Genomic DNA, 13,857 nt, shown 5'->3' on the forward strand with positions numbered 1-13,857 from the left:
TGTTATTTTAATGTTTCGTTTTTTTTTTTTTACCTAAAATAGAGACACTGATGTTGATGTGTCTGCATTCAAGCATTTCAGTGGGCTTAAACAGATCACCCAGCAGATTTAGTTCACAAACAACTGACAGTTTTGACCTACATATGATTTTCAGTTACAATAATTAATCCTAAAATTCGACATTAGTTACTTACTTTTAGCAGCATCAGACACGCGCACACTCACAAGTTCTCCCGGTTCTTACTTGTAAATTCTGTTCACTGGAGACTCGCACTAAACGGTTCATTTGAATCAGTGAGTTGTCGACTCGAGAACAGCTGCAATCGGATCATTCCAATTCGTGAATTAATCGTTTGGTGTGATTTGCGAACTGATTTAACGGGTTAATTGAAAAGAATCAGTTCGTTCATGAATCAGACACCGCTTCTGCGTGTCGGAGCACGTGATATATTATAAGGAGTAATGATATGTTTTATGAAATGTAGTGAAGTAAAAAGTATGATCTTTTACTTTTACTTCACTACATTCCAAAGCATAAGATCGTACTTTTTACTTCACTACATTTCATAAAACATATCGTTACTCCTTATAATATATCACATGCTCCGACACGTAGAAGCGGTGTCTGATTCAAGAACGAACTGATTCTTTTCAATGAACCTTTTAAATCGGTTCACAAATCGCACCAAACAATTAATTCACGAATTAGAATGATCCGATTGCCGCTGTTCTCGAGTCGACAACTCACTGATTCAAATGAACCGTTTAGTGCGAGTCTCCAGTGAACTGAATTCACAAGTAAGATCCGGGAGATCTTGTGAGCACGTGCACGACTGATGCTGCTAAAATTATGTTACTAATGTCGAATTTTAGGATTAATTATTGTAACTGAAAATCATATTTAGGTCAAAACTGTCAGTTGTTTATTAACTAAATCTGCTGTAAAGGGTGATCTATTTAAGCCCACTGAAATGTTTGAATGCAGACACATCAACATCAGTGTCTCTGTTTTAGGTAAAAAAAACGAAACATTAAAATAACATAGATTAAATAAAATAACTCATGCACGTTAATATTCCCCGCTGCCGTAACGTTAACAATTTTATTAAAATCTCACAGCATTTAGCCCTATGTGACGTCTGTTTTTATATTGTTTATCAAAAGAATAAATTTGCAAGAGACATCTGATCTAAAATAAATGAATAAATAAATAAAAATGAATAAAAAGTAGAAGGGAGACTGTGAGGGCACAAGAAGATAACATATTGTAAGACAACACCTGTCCCAGGTTAAGACACACTTTAAGTCACAGAACCATGCATACAGCTAAGAGCAAGCGAGAGACAGCTGCATCTGGAGCACCAGAGAGAGAAAACGAGGGGAGAGAGGGCAGTGTTTACTCAGCCCTGCCTGCCATGAGGGGTAACCTGAAGACAGGCCCCTGCGCTTTGGGAGTATCAGTGCTGAGTGAGCTGTACCTCGCGGCTCTGCCCCAGGGCTCCTTGCACCCGTTACCTTGCACACATCCTTGGCCAGGGTAATCCAATCCAGGGCAGGAAGAGGGTGAGAAGAGCATATTATTCATAAACGTCACCACACACCACTGACTGGGAGTAACTTTAAACCTCCAAACAGGGAGGAGAGAACAGGCAAATGAGAAAAGGCAAAACATTTGTCCCGAAAAGGGTCGTTGGACAACATTGGAACAGCTTGAATATTTTTCAGAATGTTTATCTATCAGTAGGTGTGGCCTTCAGGTGAATGAGGTGCTGATGCCATCCGTTTGTTTGGGGGCTGATGGGATGTGGGCCAATGACATCATGCTGTGGTGCTATTTTAAAGTCTCCAGTCTCCTTTCATTGACCCCTGCTGCTGCTGATAAGCATCCAGCAATTCTGCAGCCAGCCATAAGGCCAGTCTGACTTCCTGCAGGCTAACTGTCATTAGAGATATCCATTTTCCATTTCTGCTCTCTCTCTGACTCCGATAGAGTGGCAGATTGGCAATTGCTGACTGTGGGTTGATTAGCTGGTAGTCGCAGGGGGTAAGGGCTGAGGGCTTCGCAGCGGGCATATATACGCTCCTAGAGGCCAGGCGTAATTGTGGCTGGTCTTGTGTTGTCAGGCACCAGGACCCTGGGATCTGCCCCTCTCACCCCTCTGGGAACACAGTGGGATTGAATGACAATAAACTGTATAAGATTCCGGATGTGCCGAATCCGACCCCCAGGAAGGACTGAAATAGACACTGCAGACAAGCAAGTTTGGGTGAGAGAGAAACAGAGAGAGACTGAAAAGAGGAAGGGAGAGGGTCACTAAGAGAAAGGAGGAATATATAACATAAATATAGACTCAGTGAGAGAAACACAAAAATGACTGACAAACTGTGCAGTAAATGTAAAACTGTAAACAGATTAATAGATCAATAAATTAAACTATTATGACAGTATAATCTGAATTAACTGACAGAGTGAGGAAATTTGAGACATTTTAATACATTTGAACCACTGTTGTTGTAAACCTGCGCCATTCACAAAATTCACATTCTTTTTACCGGCGTCTACTTTAAGAACTTTATCTCTTAGTTCCAAACACACAGAAACTTTGAAGTAGACCATTGTGAGCATGCATGTGTGCAGCGCTGTCCCATGTCCTTTCCCACTCCACTTCCAACCTCTCCATCAGCCTCTGCCAGCACAAACTAGGTAGTATTGACATCTCCGACCTTGAGGACAATCAATTCCATGCCTTTATGCCTGAAGCCCTGTGCATTGGCTGGGTCAGAGTAGGACTTGAGTTTAGGGCACTATGCGACACACAGAAATCATCACTCACTCTGATGATATTCTACTCCCATTATATGTCAACTAGATTGTATTTCATTCAGAGAACATCTAGAACTAGATCTAGAGAATCTCAAGAGAAAACCATTTGAGCTAAAAAAAATAAATAAAAAAAAAGTGAAAAATAGACTAAACAGATTAAGACTTAGACTAAAAGAGATTTAAATAAAAAAGCACTTACCCCTAAAAAGAGGGAGATCCATTTTGCGGCAAAACAGTATTTTATGTTTGTTTCTTTGCTTTATGTTTTCTTGAGCAGTTTTCTCTCTTCTGCCTCCAAATGCTTCTTCACAACTGTCCCACACGTGCAAGCAATCCTGGTTCCTTAGCGCTCAGTCATTCCCTCTGGAGAACAGCAACAGCCTTTATCAGGGAACAGCTTGAGCACTGCACGTTCAAAGAGCACTCAGAAGAAAGACACAATTCTTGTGGAAACGAGGGCAACATGTCACACGGAATATTCCAATTTATTTGAATAAGAAACAACCATGTCCCCAGGGCAAAGTAACGGAGAGGAGCTTTGCTTTTCAGAATTACTTCCACATAACAGTGTGGAAAGAGCACAGCAGTGGCTATGTAGTTTGTCTTCTCTCAGTATGAGCTGAAAATGTGAATGTTGGGTTGTCTCTCTCGGACTCTCTGTCTCTCTTTTTCTCTCTCTATCTGTGTTCGGTCAGCGCTTCCTGCTCATGCGATCATCCACTCACTCTCAGAGAGTGTGTGTGTGTGTATATGTGTGTGTGTGAGAGAGAGAGAGAGAGGGTGGGAAACAGTGAGGGAGAGAGGGAGGGAGATGGGACGGGGAGGAGGAAGAGGAGGAGGGGTGGTTGGATATGAATGGTAGAAGGAAGGAGGCTGGGCTGAGGGGGTTGGGGTTGGGGTGCTTGGTTTTGCTGGAGATAGTTAATGGCTAAGTGGCATCATCGGGCTGAAACCCAATCTCTCATTTTCTCCCCCTCAGGAACTGTTCTATATGATTCCCTGAGCTAAGCCTAACAAGATGGACAGAGGGAGGGAGGGAACAGGAGATAAAGATAGAGAGATGATGAAGACAGTGAGAGAAAAGAGTAGTTTGTCTTCTCTCAGAATGAGCTGAAAATGTGAATGTTGGATTGTCTCTCTCGGACTCTCTGTCTCTCTTTTTCTCTCTCTATCTGTGTACGGTCAGTGCTTCCTGCTCGTGCGATCATCCACTCACTCCCAGAGCGTGTGTGTGTGTGTGTAAGTATATATGTGTGTGTGTGTGTGTGAGAGAGAGATAGAGATGGAGGGTGGGAAACAGTGAGGGAGAGAGGGAGGGAGATGGGACGGGGAGGAGGAAGAGGAGGAGGGGTGGTTGGATATGAATGGTAGAAGGAAGGAGGCTGGGCTGAGGGGGTTGGGGTTGGGGTGCTTGGTTTTGCTGGAGATAGTTAATGGCTAAGTGGCATCATCGGGCTGAAACCCAATCTCTCATTTTCTCCCCCTCAGGAACTGTTCTATATGATTCCCTGAGCTAAGCCTAACAAGATGGACAGAGGGAGGGAGGGAACAGGAGATAAAGATAGAGAGATGATGAAGACAGTGAGAGAAAAGAACGAAGATATGAGTCAACAATATGATAGATGATGAAAACAATGAGGGAGAGAGATGAGAAACACAATAACTGACAAGAACTTCATGGAGAAATATGCATCGGTTCTTGGAACCATAAAGAGTCGAACAGCTCAGGCAGCATTCTGAATACATATCAACAGCTCCATTCATGCTGATATTATTCTGGCATACAGTAGCACCAATAAGTATTTGGGCACTTATGCTACAGTTAAAAGTATGTAGAGTCTGTGCATTAGAAGCAACATATCACATTGTAAATGAATATGTAGAATGAAGCTTGCAATGTAATAATGTAATGACTATGAGACTTGTGTGAACTTGAGGAGAACTGACTTCATACATTCATTAAAAATCACTTTGACACCAACTGATTAAAAGCCTGAAGTTAGCTCTGAGAAAAGATAGAATTTGTTTGCAGTTGCCACTTGGTTTGATAATGTTTCTAATGCAATAAAAGGGCGTTTTAAGTGTCTAAAAGTGTCCAAATATATTTTGGGGCACTGTATAAGGGAAATAAGTGCATGGCAACTCTACATTAAAAAAATAAAAAATAAAAAAATAAAATTTAAAAAAATCAGAAGAAGACCTTAAACTTCACGGTTAATGACTATGAACATCACGTGCCACTTTTTACTCTAAGAGCTTCATGTGGTTGTAGACTCAACATTTGGGAACTCACTGACCCATTCTGATGTGTTTGTGCCAGCTAGCAGCTGTCCTAGAGCTGGTTACATCCTAGAACAGTGAATAATTCAGTGTCTCAATCGAGTGCATGACGGATTGGAACCCAGCCCATGTTCTTTTCCACTTCACTTCAGTCATTGCCAACAGACAACAAACTGCCTTATCATAATGGCAGTGAAATTTTCAAGTACGAACAAATGAAGATTTAGATGAAAGTAAGGATTATTTATGGTCTGCAGTGTTGAAAGGTTAATAATTTCCCAGAATGGAAATAAACAAAAGAATAATGTGAATGCACTGGCTGGAGAATAAAATATACAGGACATTCATATGTGTTCATGTCAGACTATTGATAGCACATGGAAGGTATCTCCAAGGTAACAGGACACATTTTGTGTGTATGTAAGCATATGTGTGTGTGTGTGTTAATGTGAGTGTGTGTATGTCTGTGTGCGTAATGGGGCAGGAAGAGGGGTGCTTCCTGGCTTCCTGTCGAGGGAAATAGCTAGGATGGCCAAACAGTGCAGAGAGAAGAGAGTGAATCAGGTTTCTCTATAATTAAACACACTCAAAACACATGACTGAACAGCTTCAGCCCAAAAACTTAAATTGACCAATTTAACATGCAGTACAGTAAAACATTTTATTTACTTTTAAGTAAGTTTTAAAAAGAAACTTTTTAAACTTTAGAAACTGACAGGAAATTTAAAAAAAAAATACTCTTAAAGGTCTCTCAATTTTTTTTCTAACAATGTTTATGTTACAATTTTATATAAAAAAAAAAGAAAAGAAAAGAAAAAAATCAAATTGGACATAATTTAAACGTAAATGCATGATTATGTAAGGCTAATGACGGAATAAATGTTTGAAATCAATGCTGTCAAACCTATAAATTGTTAAACTTATAACTTATTAGCTGGTTTTATAGTCGTTTTACGTTAGATATTTTATCATTTACAGTTGTTCAAAATTGACCCAATTTTTTATATTTATAATGGATTGTGAAGGCAAACTCTAGATACTTTATCAAAGCCAATATCAAACTGATGGAAAATTGTCCTTTTTTATTATGGAAATTAAAAGCATTTTATAATTTAAATTGATTGTTTTGTTTTTTTGTTTTGTTTTACTGTGAAAATAAGTTATAATGTACAGGAATCTGATTGGATTAGATCTTTAAGTAGGTGTTTGCATAGCAATGACGTAAAATTACTCCAGTCCTTTTTATCTTCTCCAATCTATATGATGCAATAGCATGTATCCATCTCATTTTCTATCAGTATGTGTGTGAGTGTGATGGGAACATTGACTGGCTTGCATTTTCCCCCAAGGCCTGCCACTGCCTCAGCCCATGGCAATCATACTGCCAGAGAGAGAGAGAGAGAACGAGAGAGAGAGAGGCAGTACTGGGCCATAGAAGGATCAATGTTAAATGGCCTGGTTAATGACCGGCACACAGCTGACAAAGTCATTCATTTCTGCCGGCATTCTGTGTGTGCGTGAACAAGAGGGATTTGCACGTTTGTCTGTTTGAAACACAAAAATGAAAAAGAAAGATAGAATGAGGGAGGGAAAGCAGAAAAAGACCAAACAGGCTAGAAAAACAAATAAAAGCTCAATGGACTTCTGATGTTGGGGTCTGATAAATAGAGAAACTGAGAGTGTTGTGTGTAATTGTGCGTGTGTATTCTGTTATGACAGTGTTAGTGTAATGATCACTTCCCATGTCAAAGCACCCCTGCAGATGAAGCTGTAATATTGAGTTACAAAACACCCCTTACTCATGGCCCTGTCTCATCCGGGTCGGTTAAAGGGATAGTTCACATAAAATAAATGAATATTCTGTCACCATTTACTTAGCCTCACATTGTTCTAAACCTGTATGACTGTGGAACACAAACGGTGAATTTTTGAAGACCATCTTTTCAATATAATGAAAGAGAATGAGATCTGAGGCTGTCATGTTTCAAAAAAGCCAGTATTGGGGAAAGTTACTTTTAAAAGTAATGCATTACAATATTGCGTTACTCCATAAAAAAGTAACTGATTGCATGACTTAGTTACTCTTTATGGAAAGTAATGCATTACATTCCTTTTGTGTTACATTTTGTCACCTGGGCTGGGCTTGCTTATTTGTTTATTTAATAACAAAAAACACAAACGTTATATTTTGGCATCTGTAAGTTAAATTAATAAGCATCTGGCTAAAGGAAGTGCCTCTGCACCTCACTCCCAATTTCTCTCAATATGGTGATAGGAGAGGTGTCCGTGAATAAATGGAAAAACAAAGTAACTTACATTACTTATTTGAAAAAAGTAATTTTCTTGTAGGTTTTTAAGTAATGCGTTACTTTACTAGTTGCTGGAAAAAGTAATCTGATTATGTAATTTGCGTTAGTTGTAATGTGTTACCCCCAACACTGAAAAAAGCACAATAAAATATCATAAACCATATTTTGCAATGCTGAAGTTATTTCTTGTGAATGTGCGAGACTGTTTGTTATAAGTTACTATAAGTAAAAAACTAGAAGAATAACAAAGTGCAGTAAACGGTAAAATTTTTGCACTAAAAACCCCACTAATTAATCCACTCTAGCTGTCATTGGCATTGTTTTAAGAGTTCATTGGAGAAGTAGTGATGTGTGATTTATGAATAAATCCTTTTTTGAATCTTTTCAATGAACTGATCTAACTCACAGATCCCTTTTGAATGATTCGTCCCCGAATCAGACCCTGTTGGTTCTCAAGTTCAATTAGCTCACAGCAGTAAATGGCTTAAAATTTCAATCATATGAATCACTTCTGTGTCACATTTACAGTACCTCTGCATCATTTTTGGAGCTTGTACCTCCTATTCATTGAAGCTGCGTGGAAAAGAGTGACCGATACAGAATTAAAAATGTGTCCTTTTGTGTTCCACAGAAAGAAAGTCATACAGTTTTAGAATGACATGAGAGTGAATTATGATTTTTTATTTTTTTGCATGAACTGTCCCTTTAAACTAAACCCCAGAAAGCAGACTGAGCCATTCTTGCAGAATCCTTGACGTATCATTTTTAAAGCGGCCTTAACTCCACACACTCAGGCGGAGCTTATACTTCCAAACAACTAGTCAAGCCCTCTCATCCTCCTGCTCTGTACCACTGAGCTACGTAAACACCACCATCTGTATCTGATCAGAATTAATGCCCGCCCCCCCTCCATTCTCCCCGTCTTTCCCCGCTGCCCCTCTCACAGCCTGGTCACACATGGAGATACTTACAAATCATCACCCCATTACACGGACATGGGCGAAGATGTGAACACACACACATCCACAACCCATCAAAACACAACCCAAACTCCTCTCACAGTCCCAACACACAAACACGCATTCCCTGTCCCCCCTTCGCACCACGTAATTGTCGCTAATAGTTTGGGGGGTGAAGTATCCATATTCCATTAAGTGAACCGAGCTCTCTGATTGGCCGAGCCGACGGCCCCTTGGAATAGCCGAGCTGGCCGCCAGCCAGAGGCTCATTTCCTGCAGTCCTGAGAGCCTCCAGCCACTCCCGCTGCAAATGCACTTCCTGACTATGTATAAAATTTTTATTAATGGCCAGGAGTGCATCAGCAAAGGCTCGGCGAAGGAGAAAGAGAGAGAGAGGATGACAGAGACGGATGGAGTGAGGGGAAAGACAGCATTAAGTATGATTGAGCTCTGATAGAGGGAGGGAAGAAGAAGGAGAGTTTCCAGAATGCCCTTTTAAGAACATCTTTAAGACCTGCCGTAAGTGTCTGTTCGTTGTCTCATAAACAGATAAACAGAAAACAGAGGAAGAAATGGGCAGATAAAATGAAAGACAAGACTTGATGAATGAGTATGAGAGAAAACACTTTGAGACACCAGTATGTCCTAATAAATACTCTGTTTGGGGTCCGAGACACTGCTGAATGGTTTAAACTGTCAACATTTAGGGGTACGCTAGTCTGGAGAGAGGCTATAAAACCTAGGTATATATACTGAAAGAAGGCTGAGAGCATGTGGAAAGATAACACAAATGAAAGCAGTCGCTCAACTTTTCCCTGGAGAGGTCAGGAGGCTTACCGGAGAAAGGTGAAGTGGCTGAGGCAAAGTGGCAGCCAATGGCTGAAGACGGAGGTAGGGTCCCAAAGAGGTCTCCGTGTCAGGAGAGTTTGTGTATGTGAGGGCCGAGGGTGAAGGGGGACTCCAGTGACCCTTGACAGGAGCCCTAGTTATAGGAGCAAGGGGGTCGACAGGTCATATGAAGTAGATACGCTGAGACTATAAAGGAATAATTCATGCAAACATTAAATTCTGACATTGTTTACTAGAGCTAGGTATTGACACAAATTGAGTTCCCAATTCAGTTTGATTAATTTGGATATATGTCCAGTACAGTACGGCGTCAATTTTCCTTAAGGAAGAAAAAAACTCTCAGTTGGCTGTAAATTGTACAGGGAAACCTGTCCATTGGTACTATAATAATCCCTTGTGAAAAAGAAGTACACTTAAGCATACTTTTAAAAAGAGCACTTATCATGGAAATTAAAGAATGTACTTAAGTGTGAAGTGAATGTAATGTTTTCAGACACTTCAAATTTCATGTTACAATTGAAATGAAAATGTATTATAGTTTATATTTATATTAAATGCCGTTAGTTAAACTTAAGAGTGTTCTCTTTTTTACCCACTTAAATAGGACATAAGTACATCTTATGCAATTTCATAATTATGTCATTCATAATTATATGTATATGAAATATGATTAAAGTGTAATGTTGAATGTACATTTATGGTAAACTAAAATATACTTTAATGTCATTTCTGTTGAAACCTGTATTTAAATATATTTGTAAATACACATTTGTAATGATGAAGTTGCAATTTAGTGCATTTAAAATATAATAACTTTGTGTACTTTACATGTGCTTTAGTGTGTTAGTCAACACATCAAATTAAGTGTACTTCTTTAAAGCTTGATAAAAGATTAGTATAACAATAATTTAAAATGCACTACAAAGTAAAATGTTTAATTTGACGTCATTACAAAGTGTACATGAAAGTCATGAAAATGTACTTTCTTTAAGTAAACTTAAGATACCTTTTATATTATATTATATTATATTATAATAAATTATGTTAAATTATGTTATGTTATATTGTATTAAAGTATATGCAAGTACATTGAATACAAGTAATCACAGCCATCTAAATTCAATTGCAATTTCACTATAAGTTGACTAATGAGTCATGGACACTGAAGTAAATTATAATGTTGCATGACAAGCTGTTTTAGTGACTGTCTTTCAGTGGTTGTAACATTGACTTATTAGCCGTTAAATTAGACATGATAGCTGATAACATAGACATGACATGATAACTGGAAAAAAAAAAAAGCATAGGCTAAAAGATCTTGGGATTTAAGAATCAATATTGGTTCATCAAAATGAAAACTGATTAAAACTGATTAATCACTATTGCCAACCCAGCTCTATTGTGTACTCACCCTCATATTGTTCCAAACCTTTTTGACTCTCTTTCTTCAATAGAACACAGAAGATTATATTAGGCAGACGGTCCAAGCTACTCTTTTCAATACAGTGAATACAAACAGTGACGAGAACCTGTCAAAATGGACAAAAATACTATTAAAAGTTATTTTGTATGACTAATTTAAAATTGTAATACATTAAAAAAATAAAAATATCAAATCTCATTTGTGCATTATATTCTGATATCCAAATATTTAATAGTCTTGAAATTGATTACAAGACATGTGAGAATCACCAGCGTTTGGCATTACTGACATCATAGCATCACTGACATCATAGCATCAAATTTTGAACAACCACATATGATAATTGTCAACAAAATGAACATTCTTCAAACCATCTTTTGTGTGTAAAAAAGCACACTTATACAGTATTTCCTGGAGTTTTTTTTTTTTTTATTAGGGTGCTAAACACCATGGTATGTCCACTAACAGGAGAAGAAAAATCACATCACTGATTGTGTCTGGCTGGCTATTCGTTGGGAAAATCTACCAAAATAGGTCAAGCTGGATAACTCAACACTTTCAGAGCAGTCTGTTTTTAGCCATAATACAGTTAGTAGCAACAAACATAAAGATACAATTTAAAAAATGTATGTATTAAGTTATTATATTTGAAGCAATGTAAAAATTTTTAAAAATCATAAAATTTGATGAGACTTTCATGTGATATAGTTTTAATAAATTATGCATTAATAAACAATATAGTTTAATATTATTATTGCAGCGTTTTTCCTTGTATCACGCTTGTACAACGAGGAGCGTGGAACGAGGAACGAGGAGATTTCACAGTAAACACAGTCTTTAATCCTTCCAACACGGGATACACAGGGCTGCCAGGAACACATGTAGCACAAGACGAACATTCAATATCAGACAAGGGAGAATGGCACAGGTTAGAACTTAAATACAAGGGATAATTGGGGAACACAGGTGACAATGGAACATAATCAAACTAAACGAGGACAGGAAACACCGTAACAACAACAAATGGGGGAGGTACGGGTCGGAACTAAGGAGGAGGCTCGGGAGGAGAACAGACACCCGGGAGGGGGTCGGCAGACAGAGTCCAGGGAGGAGACGATGGAGGGAGGAGCCCGGGAGGAGACAGGAGGGGCTTGGAGCAGGAGGAGTCCAGCTGGACCCAGGCCACAGCCATAATGATGGCCCACGTGGAGTCGACGGAGGGAGGAGCCATGGGGGAGGAATGGCCGCCGACTCCAGGGGGCCGACCAACGGCGGCGGAGCAGGTGGTGGAGGTGCCCGAGGCGGAGACGGAGAGCCAACGAGCCAGGGGGATGCCGAGGATCCGGGGGGCCAGGGTGGAGCCGAGGGCTCTGGCGACCAAGACGGAGGTGGAGATCCGGAGATCCGTGGCGGAGCCGGAGCGACTGAGGACCAAGGTGGAGCGGTTTAGGGGTGGAGATGGGTAGGTTTAGGGGTGGAGATGGGTGGGTTTAGGGATCAGGGGGTGGAGACGGGTAGGTTTAGGTATATGTAAGGTGGGAGGAGTTGGATCTGGATCCAACCTCAACCCCTGTATCTTGTGTTCTGCAGTGAGGACCATCTTCTTAGCCACGGTGCAGGGGGCGGAGCTCCTCTCCGCACTCGCACCGTCCGCGGCTTTCTCTCTCGTGGCGGGCATTGTCGCCGGCTCTCGCACCTGATCTGACGGCTTGGGCTCTCCTTCCAGGGCGATCCTCCGCTCAGTCGCTGGGCATTGCGCTGGCTCGTAGATCGCGGCGGGAATGGGCTCTCCGCCATCGGTGGGCTCTGGCTTTAGCTCCACACAGCGGGGAGATGGTGGGCTGGGCTCTGGGTCTGGAGTGGCACCGGCGAGATCCCCCTCGGGACAGACGGTGACCGGGGATCTGTGTCTCGCCAGTGTCCACTCCACAAATGTGGCGAATTCCGCTCGAGGGCCATCTTCGGACGACGGCACTCTGCACACTGGGTTGAGGCTGGTGTCATAGAATGCGCAGAGCGCGTCGTCCGGGTAGGTGGTGAGATGGGCAATCGCCAGAAACAGTCTGGTATGACCCTCGAGCGAGCGCTCCCCCTGCTCCAGCAGGAGGAGGAGGAATTCGGGACGAAGGAGGGGGTGCATTAGGGCACACAACAAGAGGGGAAAAAAACACTGAGCGAAAAACAGAAACATAACGGAGGGGAAACACGCAATTTAATCTGTTGTGGGTCCGATATTCTGTCACGCTTGTACAACAACGAGGAGCGTGGAACGAGGAACGAGGAGACACAGGAGATTTCACAGTAAACACAGTCTTTAATCCTTCCAACACGGGATTGACAGGGCTGCCAGGAACACATGTAGCACAAGACGAACATTTCAATATCGGACAAGGGAGAATGGCACAGGTTAGAACTTAAATACAAGGGATAATTGGGGAACACAGGTGACATCAATGGAACATAATCAAACTAAACGAGGACAGGAACTTGACCAAATAAGGAAACACAGGAAGGACTACGGGGCAAAACAGGTACAAAAGTCTGACACCTTGTTGATAGTCGGTATAAAAAGCACACACATATACTGGACCAAATCCAGAGTGGAGAATTCATTTACAGCAATCTGACTACCCCAAAAATATAGAATATTGCAAAAAGTTTGTTCCTTTGCCATTTTCACTCATAATTGTATTAAGTGACCACCCACTGACGTCGTGTGACAGGAGGCTGGCCAGCGGTTGCCAACTCTACCTGCATACAGTGTAGAATAAATCTATTAATATATGTTGATGTGACAATGGCAAATTATGTTGGTGATGGGATCAGTCATTCCGCAGAGGAAGCTGAGGGTGTTCTGCTGACATGATATGCGATTATGAATATTAATTATTGAAGTGCAGCAAGAAGTGAGGAAATATGAACCTGGGGTGGAAGCACCTCCGTCTGAATCAGTCTCTCTCACTGTTGAGTGTAGAGTGGACAGGGCCTAATAGCACATCCAGAAAAACTTACTCAAAGCTTTTGCTAAAGTCTCTGTTGAGCAGTTTCAAGATGCCCTTAGTTCACCCCAAAAATCTATCTATCTATCTATCTATATATCTATCTATCTATCTATCTATCTATCATCATTCTCTCTGTCCATAAGGCCTATAAACCTTCAAGGACTTGTAAATGTTTTCAGAACATTCCAAGTAGTGATACAATTACATTCTA

The 13,857-nt window shown here is 40.7% G+C and overlaps 1 protein-coding gene across 1 annotated transcript in view; it reads right to left on the minus strand.

Moving 5' to 3' along the window:
• The window catches only part of LOC107726791 (protein sprouty homolog 3-like), an 11,488-nt gene extending 7,951 nt beyond the window's left edge, over window positions 1-3,537 (minus strand). The window contains exon 1 of the mRNA XM_016536489.1: window positions 3,024-3,537. The gene's annotated coding sequence lies outside the window, so the exon portion shown is untranslated. The remainder of the gene's footprint in view (window positions 1-3,023) is intronic.
• Window positions 3,538-13,857: the final 10,320 nt, after the last annotated feature.

This window comes from Sinocyclocheilus rhinocerous, unplaced genomic scaffold (genome assembly GCF_001515625.1).
Source record: "Sinocyclocheilus rhinocerous isolate Xijiao unplaced genomic scaffold, SAMN03320098_v1.1 scaffold846, whole genome shotgun sequence".
NCBI classification, from domain to species: Eukaryota; Metazoa; Chordata; class Actinopteri; order Cypriniformes; family Cyprinidae; genus Sinocyclocheilus; species Sinocyclocheilus rhinocerous.